Source organism: Cherax quadricarinatus, chromosome 30 (genome assembly GCF_038502225.1).
Source record: "Cherax quadricarinatus isolate ZL_2023a chromosome 30, ASM3850222v1, whole genome shotgun sequence".
Lineage (NCBI taxonomy): Eukaryota > Metazoa > Arthropoda > Malacostraca > Decapoda > Parastacidae > Cherax > Cherax quadricarinatus.
Window position 1 is genome coordinate 605,001 of NC_091321.1, and position 23,631 is coordinate 628,631.

The window sequence follows — 23,631 nt, forward strand, 5'->3', positions numbered from 1 at the left end:
CAGAATTTGAAAGTTTAGTATTAATTTCAGAGATAGAGTGCAAAGAGTCAGAGTCGTCCTCAGAGGTAGAGGACAGAGTCATTACTGGGACTTTATCTGGTGTATGAAAGGCCTTGATTTGATTAATGTGGTAAGTTTTTGTTTTTGAGGTCTTATCAATGGGAGCTACCACATAATTTAAATCAGATAATCTACTTACTATCTGCATAGGTCCCGTAAATCTAGCTTTCAAGGTGTGGCCAGGTATAGGTTCCTGCACCAACACCTTGTCTCCTGGATGGAAGGAGCGGAATTGTGCACTTTTGTCATACCTCTGTTTCATCTTACTTTGAGCTATCTTTAGGTTAGCCGTGGCTAACTCACGTGCCACCTGCAACCTTGAAGACGGGTTGTAGAGTGCTGAGCTTACGTCTTCTCCCATCCATCCTTCTTTGAGCACCCGAAGAGGACCTCGTACATTGTGCCCAAAGATCAGCTCAAACGGACTATACCCTGTAGACTCTTGCACCGTCTCTCGTACTGAGAACAGCAACAAAGGTAGAGATTCATCCCAATCTGTCGGAAAGTGCATGCAAAAACTTCTCATCATTGTTTTTAATGTTTGGTGGAATCTTTCCAAGGCGCCTTGGGACTGAGGGTGATAGGCAGTGGATAAGTTGTGAATTATCCCTAACCTAGTTAATACTTCCCTAAATGCTTTGGCAGTGAAGTTAGTACCTTGATCACTTTGTATAGTTTTAGGAATGCCAAAACAAGAAATGAATTTTGTTAAAGCTTTGAGAATAGCTTTAGTATTGATACTACGCATTGGGATCGCTTCAGGATATCTGGTTACTTTATCCATAATTGTAAATAAATACTGATTTCCAGACTTTGACTTAGGTAGTGGACCTACACAATCTATAATTAAATCTGCAAAAGGTTCTCCATCAGCAGGTATGGGTTGGAGAGGTGCAGGTTTAATGGAATGTCCAGGTTTTCCAACTTGCTGACATTCTCGGCAACACCTAATATGATTCTTCACATCTTTCTTTAATTTTGGCCAATAAAATTCTTTTGTGATTCTATACAAGGTTTTTGTAATTCCTAAGTGACCTCCTGATGACGTATTATGAGCTATATTTAATATCTGAGGTCTATACTTGGTTGGAACCACTAACCTGTCGTATAATTGCCGGCCCTCTATCTCCTTACCAGTCTCAGTGCAAACCAAATAATCATTTTTAACTTCATACTTGACTGGATGACCCAAAGAGGATTTACCCATGGCTGCCTCAAAAGCGAATTTTAAAGAAGGGTCCTTTCGTTGTTCCTCCCGGAAGGACAGTCCCTCGGGCATGGAAACAGAGACATCTGGCAATCCTGCAACCTGGGAATAGGAAGGCTTGATCGGGGTCTGTTCACTTGATTTACGAGACTCCGGCCGGTGTGTCTCATAAAACAACGTGGCTATTCCGAGATCGGAGTCGTCCAAGGATAGGTCAACATTCTCCCCAGACAACCCTTGGGATGTTGCCCGAGTTATGGCCAACACTGGAGAAGCATTAATCATTATAGGTTCAGGACACGAAGTAACAGTAGTAATGTTATTACCCAGTAATAACATGGCATTTTTCATGGGAAATCCTTTTGAGACCCCTACAGTCAAGTACCCAGTGTAATATTTGCACTGTACATAAATTTTATGCAAAGGAACGGAAAAGATAGCTCCTCCAAATGCTTCCAATAAAACTGAGGAATTCAAAGAAGTATTCTCTGAAAGGGGTAATATTCCTTCTCTGACAAGTGAGCAATATGCTCCAGTATCTCTAAAGGTATTTACTTTAGTTGGTTCTGAGTTTTCCTGAAGGGAAATAAGACTTTCGCAATAATAAGGGGCCATACCTTTTTCTACTTCTCTAGGGGACATGTTACTAGGGATATTAGAGATTTTCCCGATGGGTTGAGGTTTTTGGGGGCAGTTGGAACTGATGTGACCTACTTTATTGCACCTGAAGCAGACGACAGGCTTGCCCTTTACTCCCTGATGACGTTGCAAGTGGTGTCGTTCTGGCTGGTGCCTCTCTGGATATTGTTGTCGAGATGCTCCATAAGTAGTTTGCCTCTCCGCAGGGGGACCATATGTTGAGAAGCGTGGCTCACCAGGTGACTTGGTTGGATGACGTAGACGCTCTCCCTCCGGCTGGCACTTCATTCTCCAATGTTGTCGATCTCTGCTCACGCCAGACTGTTGAAAAGAGAGACGGGACCGCTCGGACAAGGAGCGGTTCGTTTCGAAGGTATCAGCCAACCTAGCCGCCTCCAATGCAGTGGTTAAGTCACGATCCTGCAGAAAGACACGAACCTCTGGTCCCACAGACTCCAGCAGGTTATCAATCAGAATAAGCTGCACCAGCTCCTCAAAGTTAGAGACACCACTCGCTTTATACCAGCTGGTAAAAGCTTTGGTTTGCTGTCTCACAAAGTCCACCAGGGATTGACCAAGCTGCCGCCTGTTCAATTTGAAGGTCTTACGATATTTAGCTGGGATACATGTATATGCTCCCAACACTGTGGTCTTCACTACTTGATAATCAGAGAATTCAGCGTCAGTTAATACCGACGTAAATTCCTGTGCCTTACCCAATAATGCTGTATGAACCAACGCTGCCCAGTGCTGTTCCGGCCACCTCAAGGCTCGAGCCTGATTTTCGAAGCTTTCGAAAAATTGCTCTGGTTCGGCCTCATTGAAGCGGGGAACAAGCTGTACTGCTTTTTGTAAACTGAAATCGTTTACAGAATGCGAAAACTGCCTCCTCTCTCTTTCCCTATCAAATTCTTCCCTTGCGAATGCTCTCTGTTCCCTAGTTTGCTCCAGCGTGATTTTTGCCAGCTCAAGTGCCAACGACGCTGATTCACCCTGAGACAACCCAGCTGCACTATACTGACCATTTTGCTCCGTAGGTGTATCATCTTCCTCCTGCGAGAACATAGTAGTTTTTTCCCTAGCTCCCGTAAAGGGAGGAGTTTGATGTGCCATCTCTTCTTCAATAAGTATGTCAGCAATAAGTGAACGCAGTTGCGCAGCTGTGAGAGTGCGTTTATAGGGAATGCCAATGGAACGAGCAATTTGCCAACAACGCTGTAGGGACAATTTAGGTAGGTTATGCAAAGTATATGCCGACACCAGGCGTCTGACTCGTCTAGGTGGCATAAGTTATTCGCTATGCACAGTACGAATACCCCAACGTAACACGTTAATTTGCAGAACACGCTTAGCTATGCACAGTACGATTGCAGAATACGCATACAAGCAAAGCCGACTGCACACAAGATTGACCGTAGCGAAGCGAGCACACTGAACAAGCTAGTAGCGAGCTGTTGAACGATCACACAATAGCAAGGCTGATCATAAGCAACTGACACGCAAAATTTGTAAAGCGAAGCGAAACAGCAAGCTACACAATGTTCCTGCTACAAGCTTCACCCTAAGCTCAACCGTTTCTCTAAGTCCAGCTCTCGGACAGGCTACCCATATTACAACCTAGGATTTCAAATGGCCTGTTATCCCAGGTGTAATGGGAGCAAATAAACACAGTAGAAAAAGTTTAGACTTATATTATCCTTCACCAATTATAACAGCAATATGTACACTATGTACAGTGATAAATATAGTGCACTCCACGGTAAGCAAGGCAGAAATAGAAGCCACAAGATAGCAGACCGTGCTTCAACCAGCTCTAGAGTGGGAATGACAAGGGCAGACAGGAGAGCGGTATCCACATAACCTCTGCGATTGTCAATCCCACCTTCTTATTGGCTAGAACCTGGTCACTAGTTGAACGATGGGGCCCCATCATCAACTCTTAGCAACCTGGTTCGCTGGTTGGGGGAGATAGCCTGTAAATGAGGGTGTGTCCATGCGCCGAATAAAGGTTACGTACTCTTTGCATGCCACAACCACCATCACCACCACCACCACCACCACCACCACCACCACCACCACCACCACCACCACCACCATCACCACCACCACCACCACCACCATCACCATCACCACCACCACCACCACCACCACCACCACCACCATCACCACCACCACCACCACCACCACCACCACCACCACCACCACCACCACCACCACCACCACCATCACCACCACCACCACCACCACCACCACCACCACCACCACCACCACCACCACCACCACCACCATCACCACCACCACCACCACCACCACCACCACCACCACCACCACCACCACCACCACCATCACCACCACCACACCACCACCACCACCACCACCACCACCACCATCACCACCACCACCACCACCACCACCACCACCATCACCACCACCACCACCAGCACCACCACCACCATCACCACCACCACCACCACCACCATCACCACCATCACCACCACCACCACCACCACCACCACCACCACCACCACCACCACCACCACCATCGCCACCACCACCACCACCACCATCACCACCACCACCACCACCACCACCACCACCACCACCACCACCATCACCACCACCACCACCACCACCACCACCACCACCACCACCACCACCACCACCACCACCACCACCACCACCACCACCACCACCACCACCACCACCATCACCACCACCACAACCACCACCACCACCACCACACACCACCACCACCACCACCACCACCACCACCACCACCACCACCATCACCACCACCACCACCACCACCACCACCACCACCACCACCACCACCACCACCACCACCACCATCACCACCACCACCACCACCACCACCACCACCACCACCACCACCACTGCCTACCACCACCATCACCACCACCACCACCACCACCACCACCACCACCACCACCACCACCACCACCACCACCACCACCATCACCACCACCACCATCACCACCACCATCACCACCACCACCACCACCACCACCACCACCACCATCACCACCACCACCACCACCATCACCACCACCACCACCACCATCACCACCACCACCACCACCATCACTACCACCACTTGTATTGATAACGCCACTGGTTGGTGAATCGTCTACAAATAAAGATAATACCCAGGTGTTGCACATGTGTCATTTTTCAGGTGTCTCGTAGCCCAGGTATTTGCTTGTACTCTACGAACACATCATTGGAAAAGGACACTTGTGTACTGTTACCTGAAGGGTGTTTTCGAGAGTCAGCGTCCTCGCGGTTCGGTCCCAAACCAGAACTTTAGGTGGGTCAGGACCTAATCAACCAGGCTGTTACTGCTGGCCGTACGCAGTTTGGCGTACGAACCACAGCACTGCTGATCAGGAACTGACTTGAACGAATCCAGCTCCACCTTGAACAGGACAAGTTCAGGACTTTAATTTCCATTAATAAACGCTCTGAACTGCACACAAGGGTCCCTTTTTCACAGTTTGTCGGCAACACCACAACAGTTATAACCCAAGTTGTGAGAGTTTGATAGTGTCTGGACGGAGCAACACTCCCTCACAGCAACAATGTCACGCAGCTGCCATGACAACACAGCTGCCATGACAACACAGCTGCCATGACAATACAGCTGCCATGACAACACAGCTGCTTGCCTCTTTCATTATTATCCTTAGTGCTCGCTAAAGCCACTTTATGTATACATACTTGCTCTCATTGATACATGTATCCATACTAGCTCTCGTTGATACATGTGTCCATACTTGCTCTCATTGATACATGTATCCATACTAGCTCTCATTGATACATGCATCCATACTTGCTCCCGTTGATACATGTATCCATACTAGCTCTCATTGATACATGTATACATACTATCTCTCATTGATACATGTATCTATACTTGCTCTCATTGATACATGTATCCATACTTGCTCTCGTTGATACATGCATCCATACTTGCTCTCATTTATACATGTATCCATACTTGCTCTCATTTATACATGTATCCATACTTGCTCTCATTGATACATGTATCCATACTTGCTCTCATTGATACATATATCCATACTACCTCTCATAGATACATGTATCCATACTTGCTCTCGTTGATACATGTCTCCATACTTGCTCTCATTGATACATGTATTCTTACTGACTCGTTGATACATGTATACATACTATCTCTCATTGATACATGTATACATACTATCTCTCATTGATACATGTATACATACTATCTCTCATTGATACATGTATACATACTATCTCTCATTGATACATGTATACATACTATCTCTCATTGATACATGTATACATACTATCTCTCATTGATACATGTATACATGGTCATACTGATACGTGTATATATACTTGATCATACTGATACATGTATACATACTAGATATATTCTGATACATGTATACATACTAGATCATATTCTGGTACATGTATAAAACTAGACCATACGCTGATACATGTATACATACTACCTCTTATACTCTGATACAGGTCATAGTGTGGGTTGAGCAGCTCCAGGGGGGAAAGAGTGAAGAGATTTGCACAACCATACGTGGATGTAATCAGCTGACTGACGCTCAGGTCAACACGAACACAATAAAAAAATTATAATGTTGTTGATGGTATAAACAAAAAACAAGTCAAAGAATAAGAAACGTGAAACACTTTGGTATATTTATTGCCGAAACGTTTCGCTCGCGCAACTGTCCTCTACAGTTCAGATTGTTCTGGAGGGAAGGAGACTGTTGTGTAGGAGGAACCTGGCGGAGATAACGATGTTGTACACTGTATCTTATTCAACAATCAAAAAGTGTGAGAACACACAAGCAAAATTTATGAGGAACGAATGACAGCTTTGAATGTTCCATTAGGCCTGTTGCAGTGTTCCTCCAGTCTTATGTTCTGATGTTCTAAACAGAAATGTTAAAACTCAACAACGAAGACACCTTCTTGGAGAGAAACAATGGAAGAGCGACGAGAATGGTTTTTAACACCAGGTCCATCACAGTGCTGCTACAACTGTACAACCACGGGATGCATGTCTTCAAAAACATGCATTATACTGACCACTTACGCGAAGAGTGGATGAAGAGAAGCCTACAAGAATACCGTAGCTGGAACACCTCAAGATGTTAGGTTCTGTTGTAGATTCACCGGTATAATCGCCTGGTCCGGGCCTTTTCCAAGCGGTAGCCCGACCTTGGCTCCCTGTCGAGGGTGTGTCTCAGAACAATGTCTGCCATGGGTTCAAGTACCTCCTTGTCTTCTGGGACACCTGAAGAGATAACCCGTATTTAGGAGAGGAAAACTATGGCGACTTTTACGCCCATCCTGAACCATTGTCAAGTCACAAACAAACGAAAAAGCAGAGGAAATCAGAGGAGCTTAGCAGCATCCCTACGAAATCAGAATATTTCACGCGGCGCGTACTCTCGTTTTATTAAGGATGTCACAAATTCGGAGATGTAAAAAAATAAAAATCCAACTCTCGTGGGTACGAACGACTGGAAGAGCAAGTCAGAAAATAAATTTTACTGCAACAAAGCCCTTATTAAGAAATTTAATGATGTGGGAGACTTGTTATTACTAGAGACATGATGTAAACTCCTGCATGTTCACCAGAGCCGTAGGGAATAACCAGAGATCTCAAGTTTTTTTGCGAAATAGACAATATTAACAAAAGTAGAAGTCTGTTCAAGGAAGATGACTTATTTCTGAACACAGTGACAAGAGAACGCTGGAAAACATTATAGAAGGAAGAACAAATTTTGCAAAGAAGGACTGAAAGATTTAACACTCAGTCAGGGAAGGACTGGATTATTATTATTATTATTATTATTATTATTATTATTATTATTATTATTATTATTATTATTATTATTATTATTATTATTATTATTATTATCATTGGTTATCATAATCATTATCATCATTATGAAGAAGTTCTAAACCCGTCAGAATCATACAGCACCATGGAAATACCAGAAAGTAGGAGGTAGTTTTAGTTAGTTTTATTAAGATCTCTTGACTGTAATCAAACGACCCACTTAAAGAGAGAGAGAAAAGTACACAAGTGTGAGATGTATGAGTGTGAGGAATGAGTGTGAGATGTATGAGTGTGAGGCGCATGAGTGTGAGGCGCATAAGTGTGAGGCGCATGAGTGTGAGGCGCATGAGTGTGAGGCGCATGAGTGTGAGGCGCATAAGTGTGAGGCGCATGAGTGTGAGGCGCATGAGTGTGAGGCGCATGAGTGTGAGGCGCATAAGTGTGAGGCGCATGAGTGTGAGGCGCATGAGTGTGAGGCGCATGAGTGTGAGGCGCATGAGTGTGAGGTGCATGAGTGTGAGGCGCATAAGTGTGAGGCGCATGAGTGTGAGGCGCATGAGTGTGAGGCGCATAAGTGTGAGGCGCATGAGTGTGAGGCGCATGAGTGTGAGGCGCATAAGTGTGAGGCGCATGAGTGTGAGGCGCATAAGTGTGAGGCGCATGAGTGTGAGGCGCATGAGTGTGAGGCGCATGAGTGTGAGGCGCATAAGTGTGAGGCACATGAGTGTGAGGCGCATGAGTGTGAGGCGCATGAGTGTGAGGCGCATAAGTGTGAGGCGCATGAGTGTGAGGCGCATAAGTGTGAGGCGCATGAGTGTGAGGCGCATGAGTGTGAGGCGCATGAGTGTGAGGCGCATAAGTGTGAGGCGCATGAGTGTGAGGCGCATGAGTGTGAGGCGCATAAGTGTGAGGCGCATGAGTGTGAGGCGCATGAGTGTGAGGCGCATGAGTGTGAGGCGCATGAGTGTGAGGCGCATGAGTGTGAGGCGCATGAGTGTGAGGCGCATGAGTGTGAGGCACATGAGTGTGAGGCATATGAGTGTGAGGCACATGAGTGTGAGGCATATGAGTGTGAGGCATATGAGTGTGAGGCACATGAGTGTGAGGCATATGAGTGTGAGGCACATGAGTGTGAGGCACATGAGTGTGAGGCACATGAGTGTGAGGCATATGAGTGTGAGGCATATGAGTGTGAGGCACATGAGTGTGAGGCATATGAGTGTGAGGCGCATGAGTGTGAGGCACATGAGTGTGAGGCACATGAGTGTGAGGCGCATGAGTGTGAGGCACATGAGTGTGAGGCGCATGAGTGTGAGGCATATGAGTGTGAGGCACATGAGTGTGAGGCGCATGAGTGTGAGGCACATGAGTGTGAGGCGCATGAGTGTGAGGCATATGAGTGTGAGGCACATGAGTGTGAGGCGCATGAGTGTGAGGCATATGAGTGTGAGGCACATGAGTGTGAGGCACATGAGTGTGAGGCACATGAGTGTGAGGCACATGAGTGTGAGGCGCATGAGTGTGAGGCATATGAGTGTGAGGCACATGAGTGTGAGGCACATGAGTGTGAGGCACATGAGTGTGAGGCGCATGAGTGTGAGGCATATGAGTGTGAGGCACATGAGTGTGAGGCACATGAGTGTGAGGCACATGAGTGTGAGGCATATGAGTGTGAGGCACATGAGTGTGAGGCACATGAGTGTGAGGCATATGAGTGTGAGGCACATGAGTGTGAGGCATATGAGTGTGAGGCACATGAGTGTGAGGCGCATGAGTGTGAGGCACATGAGTGTGAGGCGCATGAGTGTGAGGCGCATGAGTGTGAGAGCCACATTCTGTCTGGTACTCAATTTGAGCCAAAATTAAAACTAAAAAAAAAAAAACCCATCTAGCAGATCAGTCCAAATGGTTCAATTTTTTTCATACAAATGCACATAGTATATTCCCCCCGCCCCCCCCCCCCAAATGGAACTAATTAACGTCAGACATTCTCAACATTCCTAGATATTAGCGCTCTCGAGCGAACCATTTATAAATTTTATCAAACATATAAAAATATAATCGGTATTGACTAGCTACCATATTTTCTCGCAGTGGCAGCACTTACTGGAGGATGTTACTGTGATTCTGCTCGTCAATCTGAAGGTAATAAAAAAAAAAGTGATTAGTACGACTCTGTAGGTCGAAAATGGATGTGCGCGTCGAAAATCGATGCATCGAGAACATGTAGCAAGAAGGTAAATGATTACTAAATCTGGTTGTGAATATCATGGAGTCACTGATAGACTGTGGAGTAGATCACCACTTTGTAGATGAATGGTTCAGAGAACCTACATGTTGATAAATTAGACACATGTGCAACTCTTGGGTATCTTTATTGAGGAAACGTTTCGCCACACAGTGGCTTCATCAGTCCATACAAAGGAGAATCTTGAAGAACAGAAGATAATGAGGTAATCAGTCCCTCAACATTGAGTCGATGTGTTCAGTCCATCAATCTTGAGTAGATTGATGGACTGACCACATCGACTCAAGGTTGAGGGACTGATTACCTCATTCTCCTCCTGTTCTTCAAGATTCTCCTTTGTATGGACTAATGAAGCCACTGTGTGGCGAAACGTTTCCTCAATAAAGATATCCAAGAGTTGCACATGTGTCTAATTTATCAACATGTCACCATTTGTTTACAGTTCAAGAAATAAGTTAAGGGAAATATTTCGCCACGAGTGACTTCATCGGTCCTGACTGAGTCTCGATATACTAGTAACTTTAACTAAGTCGAGGTGTTATATGTAAACAATCTAGAAAATATGATAGACTTAAAAAAAAACAAGATTCTATCTAAACAAGAACCACACTAAGAAAAAACTGACAAAACCAAACCATCTTATATGAGAAAATATTTTTTTATAGATTATAAAAGAAATCATGATACATGAAAAATTTAAAATGGGTAGCCCTTAAAATTATTCTCAGTGGAAGTGATCACACAGAGTAAACCAAAGAAAGATATGCAAATGTAAACGAGAGTGAGAAAGGGGAACTATTATTGCATTCACGGGGAAGCACTAAACCCGTAGAGGTTGCACCGGGGGTCTGGGGAATAGGATGCAATCAGGTTCCATCCATATATATATATATATATATATATATATATATATATATATATATATATATATATATATATATATATATATATATATATATATATATATATATATATATATATATATATATATATATATCTGCTATCCTATTCTCCGTCTTACTCTTAATTCTTTCAATTATAACTCTACCATACACTTTACCAGGTACACTCAACAGACTTATCCCCCTATAATTTTTGCACTCTCTTTTATCCCCTTTGCCTTTATACAAAGGAACTATGCATGCTCTCTGCCAATCCCTAGGTACCTTACCCTCTTCCATACATTTATTAAATAATTGCACCAACCACTCCAAAACTATATCCCCACCTGCTTTTAACATTTCTATCTTTATCCCATCAATCCCGGCTGCCTTACCCCCTTTCATTTTACCTACTGCCTCACGAACTTCCCCCACACTCACAACTGGCTCTTCCAGTTGAGGAAGAGCCAGTTGTGAGTGTGGGGGAAGTTCGTGAGGCAGTAGGTAAAATGAAAGGGGGTAAGGCAGCCGGGATTGATGGGATAAAGATAGAAATGTTAAAAGCAGGTGGGGATATAGTTTTGGAGTGGTTGGTGCAATTATTTAATAAATGTATGGAAGAGGGTAAGGTACCTAGGGATTGGCAGAGAGCATGCATAGTTCCTTTGTATAAAGGCAAAGGGGATAAAAGAGAGTGCAAAAATTATAGGGGGATAAGTCTGTTGAGTGTACCTGGTAAAGTGTATGGTAGAGTTATAATTGAAAGAATTAAGAGTAAGACGGAGAATAGGATAGCAGATGAACAAGGAGGCTTTAGGAAAGGTAGGGGGTGTGTGGACCAGGTGTTTACAGTGAAACATATAAGTGAACAGTATTTAGATAAGGCTAAAGAGGTCTTTGTGGCATTTATGGATTTGGAAAAGGCGTATGACAGGGTGGATAGGGGGGCAATGTGGCAGATGTTGCAAGTGTATGGTGTAGGAGGTAGGTTACTGAAAGCAGTGAAGAGTTTTTACGAGGATAGTGAGGCTCAAGTTAGAGTATGTAGGAAAGAGGGAAATTTTTTCCCAGTAAAAGTAGGCCTTAGACAAGGATGTGTGATGTCACCGTGGTTGTTTAATATATTTATAGATGGGGTTGTAAGAGAAGTAAATGCGAGGGTCTTGGCAAGAGGCGTGGAGTTAAAAGATAAAGAATCACACACAAAGTGGGAGTTGTCACAGCTGCTCTTTGCCGATGACACTGTGCTCTTGGGAGATTCTGAAGAGAAGTTGCAGAGATTGGTGGATGAATTTGGTAGGGTGTGCAAAAGAAGAAAATTAAAGGTGAATACAGGAAAGAGTAAGGTTATGAGGATAACAAAAAGATTAGGTGATGAAAGATTGAATATCAGATTGGAGGGAGAGAGTATGGAGGAGGTGAACGTATTCAGATATTTGGGAGTGGACGTGTCAGCGGATGGGTCTATGAAAGATGAGGTGAATCATAGAATTGATGAGGGAAAAAGAGTGAGTGGTGCACTTAGGAGTCTGTGGAGACAAAGAACTTTGTCCTTGGAGGCAAAGAGGGGAATGTATGAGAGTATAGTTTTACCAACGCTCTTATATGGGTGTGAAGCGTGGGTGATGAATGTTGCAGCGAGGAGAAGGCTGGAGGCAGTGGAGATGTCATGTCTGAGGGCAATGTGTGGTGTGAATATAATGCAGAGAATTCGTAGTTTGGAAGTTAGGAGGAGGTGCGGGATTACCAAAACTGTTGTCCAGAGGGCTGAGGAAGGGTTGTTGAGGTGGTTCGGACATGTAGAGAGAATGGAGCGAAACAGAATGACTTCAAGAGTGTATCAGTCTGTAGTGGAAGGAAGGCGGGGTAGGGGTCGGCCTAGGAAGGGTTGGAGGGAGGGGGTAAAGGAGGTTTTGTGTGCGAGGGGCTTGGACTTCCAGCAGGCATGCGTGAGCGTGTTTGATAGGAGTGAATGGAGACAAATGGTTTTTAATACTTGACGTGCTGTTGGAGTGTGAGCAAAGTAACATTTATGAAGGGATTCAGGGAAACCGGCAGGCCGGACTTGAGTCCTGGAGATGGGAAGTACAGTGCCTGCACTCTGAAGGAGGGGTGTTAATGTTGCAGTTTAAAAACTGTAGTGTAAAGCACCCTTCTGGCAAGACAGTGATGGAGTGAATGATGGTGAAAGTTTTTCTTTTTCGGGCCACCCTGCCTTGGTGGGCCACCCTGCCTTGGTGGGAATCGGCCGGTGTGATAATAATAATAATAATATATATATCTTTCTTCTTTCAACACACCGGCCGTATCCCACCGAGGCGGGGTGGCCCAAAAGGAAAAACGAAAGTTTCTCCTTTTACATTTAGTAATATATACAGGAGAAGAGGTTACTAGCCCCTTGCTCCCGGCATTTTAGTTGCCTCTTACAACACACATGGCTTACGGAGGAAGAATTCTATTCCACTTCCCCATGGAGATAAGAGGAAATAAACAAGAACAAAAACTAGAAAGAAAATAGAAGAAAACCCAGAGGGGTGTGTATATATATGCTTGAACATGTATGTGTAGTGTGACCTAAGTGTAAGTAGAAGTAGCAAGATGTACCTGAAATCTTGCATGTTTATGAGACAGAAAAATGGACACCAGCAATCCTACCATCATGTAAAACAATTACAGGCTTCCGTTTTACACTCAGCAGGACGGTAGTACCTCCCTGGGCGGTTGCTGTCTACCAACCTACTACCTAGAATATATATATATATATATATATATATATATATATATATATATATATATATATATATATATATATATATATATATATATATATATATATTTATATATACATAAACTTTGATAAATGTGCGTTCTAAGAGATTTAGATGTCAGATTTTGCCTCTGAAGCTCCTAGTTGACTGTCCATCCTGTATCCATCCTGTGGACGGAAGAGTGTATAGATATACAAAAGGCCGCAAAAGAGTGAATTATTGTTATTATTATTAAAGATTCGCCGATATTCTCCCGGCCCGGGCCTTTTCCAAGTGGTTGCCCGGCGTTGACTCCCTGTTTAGGGAGTGTCTGAGACCTAAGTCTCCCATGGAAGGAGGCACAAGTACCCCCTCATCTTTGGGACCAACTGTCCTCAGGCCTAGCTTCTCGTAGGGAGAAGCTAAGCCTCTCTGGTCTGCCAAGGGGGCTAATGGGAATGACAGGATTGTGAGCTGCAAGCTTGGGCTCAGGCACCTACCCTGCCCTAGAAGGGCTGGGCATGGTGTCGATTGAAAAACAGTGAATGAATACACAGTAGTATATAAATACACAAAAGGCTGCAAAAGGGTTAACAGGAGAATATATGTGTATATATGTGTATATACATGTATATATGTTAGCAGTATAAGTTTCTTCTGTCATAAAGAGCCAGCAAGTTGCTAAATATTTTCCTTACTTAATTAAAGTTTTCAACATTTATATTACTTATAAATGAATTAATATCAAGACTTCTGAAAAGTTCAATTAAAATAGAAAACGATTTTTTTTCGAATTGCTATCGCACACTATCGTAATTATTCTATAATTACACATTACTGTGTATTTACAAGAGAAACTTGTGCAGTGAAAAATCAGTATGTATTAAGCGAGGTGTTGCTATGACACCAGCTGAGTCCAACACTATATAATCTAAGATTTCCTACATTGTGCTAGCTAAGGCAAAGTCTCCTGCCAGCTGTTGCTTCTGTTATATTGTCAACACTGTGAGAGGAGGTGGAGGCGTGATAGTTCACTATTGACTCTTCCATTCTGTTCCACCAACGTCTATTATGTTGCTCATTAACTACTTTCTCTTCCACTAAACACAACATTATTGGTGGCTCATGCGTACATCACACAAATTAAAAATTGTTAAGTGTTTAATGGTTTTATTTGGTAGGGCTGAAAGCGGGTGGTTCAATGATAAACTTCTTCGGAGGCTTCTTACTTTATTGTTAAGTCGTGGTGGGTACACAGGCTTGTGTGTTGTGCCCATGGCCCGGGCAGGGCCATCCCACGAGAGAGAGCTAGGAGTAGGCCTTGTGTCTTCCTGCTAGGCCGCTGTGTGAGTGAGAGCGTGACAAGGACCGGCAGGCTGGCGTGCCCACCGAGAGGCCTGGTTACAGAGGGCAGCATCTGAGTGGCGCGAAATATGAACTAAGCTGGCAGACAGCATAGGCTGTCTGTGCAGACAGTACAGGCTGTCTACATAAGATAATCCAGAAATATCATGAATCATTCACCATACAGTAGACATCTGCGAGCTCGTAACATTACTTGATTGCCAAACTGTAGTTGGCATCTCTCCTCTCTACACATCTCTCACACACAGCCTTCCTTACTATTTTACTATAGTGGTACTATTTACTTAAGGGTTACTACATTCTCAAATGCATTCACCTTTAGTAAATATTTGTTTGACAGAAATGTGGTGAGTTTTAATATGTTAAGTACAGTTTGGTAGGAAAATGTGGCTTTTAGTTTTGATACCGATGTTGACAACTCGATAGCCGTCAGTGGCTCTATAAACCTTAACACCAGTAAGACACCAGCTGCTCCTGCCTCCCGTATTATTGTACATTAATATTTATTGTGTGTTTTGACATATTAAATGCCTTAATCTTTGGTACTTCTCATACTAAAGTGATAACGATACTCTTCATACCAGAGTTATAAGGTTATACCTCATACCAAAGTCTTATGGTTATACCTCATACCAAAGTCCAAAGGTTATGCTTCATGCCAGAGTTATAAGGTTATGCCTCATACCAAAGTCCTATGGTTATACCTCATACCAAAGTCCTATGGTTATACCTCATACCAAAGTCCTATGGTTATACCTCATACCAAAGTCCTATGGTTATACCTCATACCAAAGTCCTATGGTTATACCTCATACCAAAGTCCTATGGTTATACCTCATACCAAAGTCCTATGGTTATACCTCATACCAAAGTCTTATGGTTATACCTCATACCAAAGTCCTATGGTTATACCTCATACCAAAGTCCTATGGTTATACCTCATACCAAAGTCCTATGGTTATACCCCATACCAAAGTCTTATGGTTATACCTCATACCAAAGTCCTATGGTTATACCTCATACCAAAGTCGTATGGTTATACCTCATACCAAAGTCTTATGGTTATACCTCATACCAAAGTCCTATTGTTATACCTCATACCAAAGTCCTATGGTTATACCTCATACCAAAGTCGTATGGTTATACCCCATACCAAAGTCTTATGGTTATACCTCATACCAAAGTCCTATGGTTATACCTCATACCAAAGTCCTATGGTTATACCTCATACCAAAGTCGTATGGTTATACCCCATACCAAAGTCTTATGGTTATACCTCATACCAAAGTCCTATGGTTATACCTCATACCAAAGTCCTATGGTTATACCTCATACCAAAGTCCTATGGTTATACCTCATACCAAAGTCGTATGGTTATATTTCGACTTTATATATCTTTGGTTAGACCTCATTTATATTATTCTGCTCACATCTAAATCTCCATATTAGAGGAAATTATACAGAGAAGGATGACAATATTGATTCCATGTATTAGAATCCACTCCTACGACAACAGGCTGAAGGTACTGAAGTTGTACTCTCTGGAAAGGCGTAGAATTTGGGGAGATAGGATTGATGTATATAAATGGAAAACAGGAATAAAACAAAGGGATATATATAACGTGTTGAAAATATCTAACCAAGACAGGACTCGCAGCAGTGAAATCAAGTTGGAGAAATTTAGATTTAGAAAGGATGTTGGGAAATACTTTTTTGACAATAAAATTTTAGATGAGTAGAATAAACTCCCAGATAGTGTCACTGAGGCAAGACCTTTAAGTAGCTTTAAATATAGGTTGCACGGGTACATGTGTGGTTGTGGGTGGGTGTGAATTAGACCTGCCTAACATGGCCTGTAGGCTTGCTGCAGTGTTTCTTCGTTCTTTTGTATAGGTGTTGTGAGCTCCTGTATGTTTTCTACAATTTATGATAATATAGCTTTCATTTTTACGATGCTAGTTGATAAAGTTTGCAATATTAGAAACAGCCAGTAGGCCTACATTAACCCTTCCAATACTCTTCCAGTGCTTCAAGTACTGAGTAACAAAATGGATAGTAAGATAATAAATACACACACACACACACACATATATATATATATATATATATATATATATATATATATATATATATATATATATATATATATATATATATATATATATAAATATATGCAAGGAATTCGCGAGAGCATGCGAAATATACACAAACACTGATCTCTGGCTGAAGGAGACTCGAACCTACGAACCTTAGGACAAGGTACGCAGTGCTTTACCAATCTACCCACACTGGACCAATACCTTGGCGTGTAGCACGTTTGATCCAAGGCAGCCAGCTTTCAGGGAGAAGGCTTACAGCTTTTCATCTCATCCCCTGCATGCATCAGCCTTACTAGAGATTTGAACAATCAGTGTTTGTGTATATTTCGCATGCTCTCGCGAATTCCTTGCATTGTTCAAATCTCTAGTAAGGCTGATGCATGCAGGGGATGAGATGAAAAGCTGTAAGCCTTCTCCCTGAAAGCTGGCTGCCTTGGATCAAACGTGTAGCTCATGCTACACGCCAAGGTATTGGTCCAGTGTGGGTAGATTGGTAAAGCACTGCGTACCTTGTCCTAAGGTTCGTAGGTTCGAGTCTCCTTCAGCCAGAGATCAGTGTTTAGATCAAAATATATAATATATATATATATATATAGTTATATATATATATATATATATATATATATATATATATTTATATATATATATAAAGCAAATATCGCAAACCAAGCGATACAGGATGCAAAACAATCACTGAGGGAGTAGAATGAAAGCTCTAGGCCTTTCGTGTTGCAATCAACAAATCATCAGGAGCTTGTAAAATTGCAGAAAAGGGGAGGATGTCCAGCAAATAACGTTCCCAGAGGACCATCTTTACAGTAACGACGGTCCTCTGGGAACGTTATTTGCTGGACACTCTCCTCTTTTCTGCAATTTTGCAAGCTCCTGATGATTTGTTGATTGCAACACGAAAGGCCTAGAGCTTTCATTCTACTCCCCCCGTGGTTGTTTTGCACATTATAGGTAGTAGGTTGGTAGACAGCAACCACCCAGGGAAGTACTACCGTCCTGCCAGATGACTGTGAAACAAAAACCTGTAACTGTTTTGCATGATGGTAGGATTGCTGGTTTCTTTTTCTGTCTCATAAACACGCTAAGATAACAGGGATATCTTGCTACTCCTACTTACACTTTGGTCACACTTCACAGACACGCACATGCATATATATATATACATACATCTAGGTTTTTCTCCTTTTTCTAAATAGCTCTTGTTCTTTTTTATTTCTTCTATTGTCCATGGGGAAGTGGAAAAGAATCTTTCCTCCGTAAGCCATGCGTGTCGTATGAGGCGACTAAAATGCCGGGAGCAATGGGCTAGTAACCCCTTCTCCTGTATACAATTACTAAAAAAGAGAAGAAGAAAAACTTTATAAAACTGGGTTGCTTAAATGTGCGTGGATGTAGTGCGGATGACAAGAAACAGATGATTGCTGATGTTATGAATGAAAAGAAGTTGGATGTCCTGGCCCTAAGCGAAACAAAGCTGAAGGGGGTAGGAGAGTTTCAGTGGGGGGAAATAAATGGGATTAAATCTGGAGTATCTGAGAGAGTTAGAGCAAAGGAAGGGGTAGCAGTAATGTTAAATGATCAGTTATGGAAGGAGAAAAGAGAATATGAATGTGTAAATTCAAGAATTATGTGGATTAAAGTAAAGGTTGGATGCGAGAAGTGGGTCATAATAAGCGTGTATGCACCTGGAGAAGAGAGGAATGCAGAGGAGAGAGAGAGATTTTGGGAGATGTTAAGTGAATGTATAGGAGCCTTTGAACCAAGTGAGAGAGTAATTGTGGTAGGGGACTTGAATGCTAAAGTAGGAGAAACTTTTAGAGAGGGTGTGGTAGGTAAGTTTGGGGTGCCAGGTGTAAATGATAATGGGAGCCCTTTGATTGAACTTTGTATAGAAAGGGGTTTAGTTATAGGTAATACATATTTTAAGAAAAAGAGGATAAATAAGTATACACGATATGATGTAGGGCGAAATGACAGTAGTTTGTTGGATTATGTATTGGTAGATAAAAGACTGTTGAGTAGACTTCAGGATGTACATGTTTATAGAGGGGCCACAGATATATCAGATCACTTTCTAGTTGTAGCTACACTGAGAGTAAAAGGTAGATGGGATACAAGGAGAATAGAAGCATCAGGGAAGAGAGAGGTGAAGGTTTATAAACTAAAAGAGGAGGCAGTTAGGGTAAGATATAAACAGCTATTGGAGGATAGATGGGCTAATGAGAGCATAGGCAATGGGGTCGAAGAGGTATGGGGTAGGTTTAAAAATGTAGTGTTAGAGTGTTCAGCAGAAGTTTGTGGTTACAGGAAAGTGGGTGCAGGAGGGAAGAGGAGCGATTGGTGGAATGATGATGTAAAGAGAGTAGTAAGGGAGAAAAAGTTAGCATATGAGAAGTTTTTACAAAGTAGAAGTGATGCAAGGAGGGAAGAGTATATGGAGAAAAAGAGAGAAGTTAAGAGAGTGGTGAAGCAATGTAAAAAGAGAGCAAATGAGAGAGTGGGTGAGATGTTATCAACAAATTTTGTTGAAAATAAGAAAAAGTTTTGGAGTGAGATTAACAAGTTAAGAAAGCCTAGAGAACAAATGGATTTGTCAGTTAAAAATAGGAGAGGAGAGTTATTAAATGGAGAGGTAGAGGTATTGGGAAGATGGAAGGAATATTTTGAGGAATTGTTAAATGTTGATGAAGATAGGGAAGCTGTGATTTCGTGTATAGGGCAAGGAGGAATAACATCTTGTAGGAGTGAGGAAGAGCCAGTTGTGAGTGTGGGGGAAGTTCGTGAGGCAGTAGGTAAAATGAAAGGGGGTAAGGCAGCCGGGATTGATGGGATAAAGATAGAAATGTTAAAAGCAGGTGGGGATATAGTTTTGGAGTGGTTGGTGCAATTATTTAATAAATGTATGGAAGAGGGTAAGGTACCTAGGGATTGGCAGAGAGCATGCATAGTTCCTTTGTATAAAGGCAAAGGGGATAAAAGAGAGTGCAAAAATTATAGGGGGATAAGTCTGTTGAGTGTACCTGGTAAAGTGTATGGTAGAGTTATAATTGAAAGAATTAAGAGTAAGACGGAGAATAGGATAGCAGATGAACAAGGAGGCTTTAGGAAAGGTAGGGGGTGTGTGGACCAGGTGTTTACAGTGAAACATATAAGTGAACAGTATTTAGATAAGGCTAAAGAGGTCTTTGTGGCATTTATGGATTTGGAAAAGGCGTATGACAGGGTGGATAGGGGGGCAATGTGGCAGATGTTGCAAGTGTATGGTGTAGGAGGTAGGTTACTGAAAGCAGTGAAGAGTTTTTACGAGGATAGTGAGGCTCAAGTTAGAGTATGTAGGAAAGAGGGAAATTTTTTCCCAGTAAAAGTAGGCCTTAGACAAGGATGTGTGATGTCACCGTGGTTGTTTAATATATTTATAGATGGGGTTGTAAGAGAAGTAAATGCGAGGGTCTTGGCAAGAGGCGTGGAGTTAAAAGATAAAGAATCACACACAAAGTGGGAGTTGTCACAGCTGCTCTTTGCCGATGACACTGTGCTCTTGGGAGATTCTGAAGAGAAGTTGCAGAGATTGGTGGATGAATTTGGTAGGGTGTGCAAAAGAAGAAAATTAAAGGTGAATACAGGAAAGAGTAAGGTTATGAGGATAACAAAAAGATTAGGTGATGAAAGATTGAATATCAGATTGGAGGGAGAGAGTATGGAGGAGGTGAACGTATTCAGATATTTGGGAGTGGACGTGTCAGCGGATGGGTCTATGAAAGATGAGGTGAATCATAGAATTGATGAGGGAAAAAGAGTGAGTGGTGCACTTAGGAGTCTGTGGAGACAAAGAACTTTGTCCTTGGAGGCAAAGAGGGGAATGTATGAGAGTATAGTTTTACCAACGCTCTTATATGGGTGTGAAGCGTGGGTGATGAATGTTGCAGCGAGGAGAAGGCTGGAGGCAGTGGAGATGTCATGTCTGAGGGCAATGTGTGGTGTGAATATAATGCAGAGAATTCGTAGTTTGGAAGTTAGGAGGAGGTGCGGGATTACCAAAACTGTTGTCCAGAGGGCTGAGGAAGGGTTGTTGAGGTGGTTCGGACATGTAGAGAGAATGGAGCGAAACAGAATGACTTCAAGAGTGTATCAGTCTGTAGTGGAAGGAAGGCGGGGTAGGGGTCGGCCTAGGAAGGGTTGGAGGGAGGGGGTAAAGGAGGTTTTGTGTGCGAGGGGCTTGGACTTCCAGCAGGCATGCGTGAGCGTGTTTGATAGGAGTGAATGGAGACAAATGGTTTTTAATACTTGACGTGCTGTTGGAGTGTGAGCAAAGTAACATTTATGAAGGGATTCAGGGAAACCGGCAGGCCGGACTTGAGTCCTGGAGATGGGAAGTACAGTGCCTGCACTCTGAAGGAGGGGTGTTAATGTTGCAGTTTAAAAACTGTAGTGTAAAGCACCCTTCTGGCAAGACAGTGATGGAGTGAATGATGGTGAAAGTTTTTCTTTTTCGGGCCACCCTGCCTTGGTGGGAATCGGCCGGTGTGATAATAAAAAAAAAAAAAAAAAAATATATATATATATATATATATATATATAAATATATATATATATATATATATATATATATATATATATATATATATATATATATATATATATATATATACATACATATATATATACATACATATATATATATATATTATTGTAACCACGAACGAGTGGTATTTAATCAATAACAATTCTGCGACTAGCCGAGAACTCGAACCCATGTCATTTTGGCCCACCTTATTGTGAGCTAGTACACCAAACAGGGAGTAGAATGAAATTGGCTGAGTTACTAGATGGCCGAATGTCTTAACTGTGAGTGGCTAGGAAGATAAGTGGCTAGATGACCGAATGTCTTAACTGTGAGTGGCTAGGAAGATAAGTGGCTAGATGGCCGAATGTCTTAACTGTGAGTGGCTAGGAAGATAAGTGGCTAGATGGCCGAATGTCTTAACTGTGAGTGGCTAGGCAGGTAAGTGGCTAGATGGCCGAATGTCTTAACTGTGAGTGGCTAGGAAGATAAGTGGCTAGATGGCCGAATGTCTTAACTGTGAGTGGCTAGGCAGGTAAGTGGCTAGATGGCCGAATGTCTTAACTGTGAGTGGCTAGGAAGATAAGTGGCTAGATGGCCGAATGTCTTAACTGTGAGTGGCTAGGCAGGTAAGTGGCTAGATGGACGAATGTCTTAACTGTGAGTGGCTAGGCAGGTAAGTGGCTAGATGGCCGAATGTCTTAACTGTGAGTGGCTAGGAAGATAAGTGGCTAGATGACCGAATGTCTTAACTGTGAGTGGCTAGGCAGGTAAGTGGCTAGATGGCTGTCTTGTCTGAGTAACTAGGTGGTTGAATGTCTTAAGTTTAGTCTGAAGTAAAGACTGGTGTTCCTCATGGCTCGTCTCTTGCTCTATCATCGTTACAGTTTGTACAAATGACCTTGAAACGGGATTTAGATATTTAGAATTTGGTGCAGAAACAAAATAGCAAATTTCGCGAATGACAAGAATCTGGAAGGGATGGAGGAACTGGGGGAGTGATGGGAGGGAGGGAGGGAAGGAGAGGAGGGAAAATTAAGACTTCCCCTAAAATCTCTGCTCTCTTTATGTCCTCTCATATCTTCTTTATGTTTATTCGTTATTGTTTTTATATTGGCAGTGAATGTGTGTTTTATTTCCGTGTTTGTCTAGTGTCCTTTGTGTGTGCATGTGTCCTTTGTGTGTGTTTATGTCTGTGTTGGTTGGGCTCTCGGGTATTCTGGCACTTTATCTTTCTACCTTTCCGCCTTCCTTTAATCAATCAATCTCTCTCTTACTTTTTTTTTTTACTCAGGGTTTTACAAGAATAGACTTAGGGTTTCTAACTTTATTTACAAGCTAAGAGCTGTTACCTACATCAGTACATATATCTCCCTCACTCAAGCAGTGACATGGCTGAATCACAACAAACTATCTGCAGTTCTTGTCTGTAGTTGCTTCATGCTGGATCATCAACCAGGAGCGCTGCTTCACATGCCTCTCACCAAATTACTAGTTTGTTGCCTTCCTTGTTTTGATTAAACTTTTACGCCTCCAAAAAAAATATATTGTACACTGTATTAATTCCCTTCTTTGATTTTTGAATATCTATGTCTGGCTTGTCCAGTGAGGATTTTATTAGTCATTAACAGAGTTAAGTGTCTTGTGTGTTGATGATGATCAAGAAGACGGATGTGTTTGTTTATATCGTAAATTATATATAAAAAAAATATGGGTTCCATATTTGAAAATCTGAATTGGCAATAATAGTAGGAGCATCATCCTCCGGGGGATGAATCTTGATCAAGTTAGGTTTTAGATTCTTGAAAGGGAGGCGGAGGGAGGTGAGTGAGCATATATTATCCCTGTCTGGCTGGCTATCTCAGTGTGAGTTGGGTAAAACTCCCTTGCAGTGTTTTGCTTTAGTGTCTCTCGCTCTCATTTGCTTTAGTGTC

The 23,631-nt window shown here is 42.7% G+C and overlaps 1 protein-coding gene and 1 long non-coding RNA gene across 2 annotated transcripts in view; one reads left to right on the top strand and one right to left on the bottom strand.

The window, feature by feature from the left end:
• The window catches only part of LOC128692577 (uncharacterized), a 97,839-nt gene extending 82,843 nt beyond the window's left edge, over window positions 1–14,996 (bottom strand). Inside the window, exons 1-2 of the long non-coding RNA XR_008407604.2 lie at window positions 14,890–14,996; window positions 9,892–9,923 (exon numbers count right to left, since the gene is read on the bottom strand). This is a non-coding gene — a long non-coding RNA (uncharacterized lncRNA). The remainder of the gene's footprint in view (window positions 1–9,891; window positions 9,924–14,889) is intronic.
• Scp2 (Sarcoplasmic calcium-binding protein 2) overlaps window positions 1–23,631 on the top strand; it is a 394,806-nt gene that overhangs the window by 192,796 nt on the left and 178,379 nt on the right. The window lies entirely within an intron of this gene.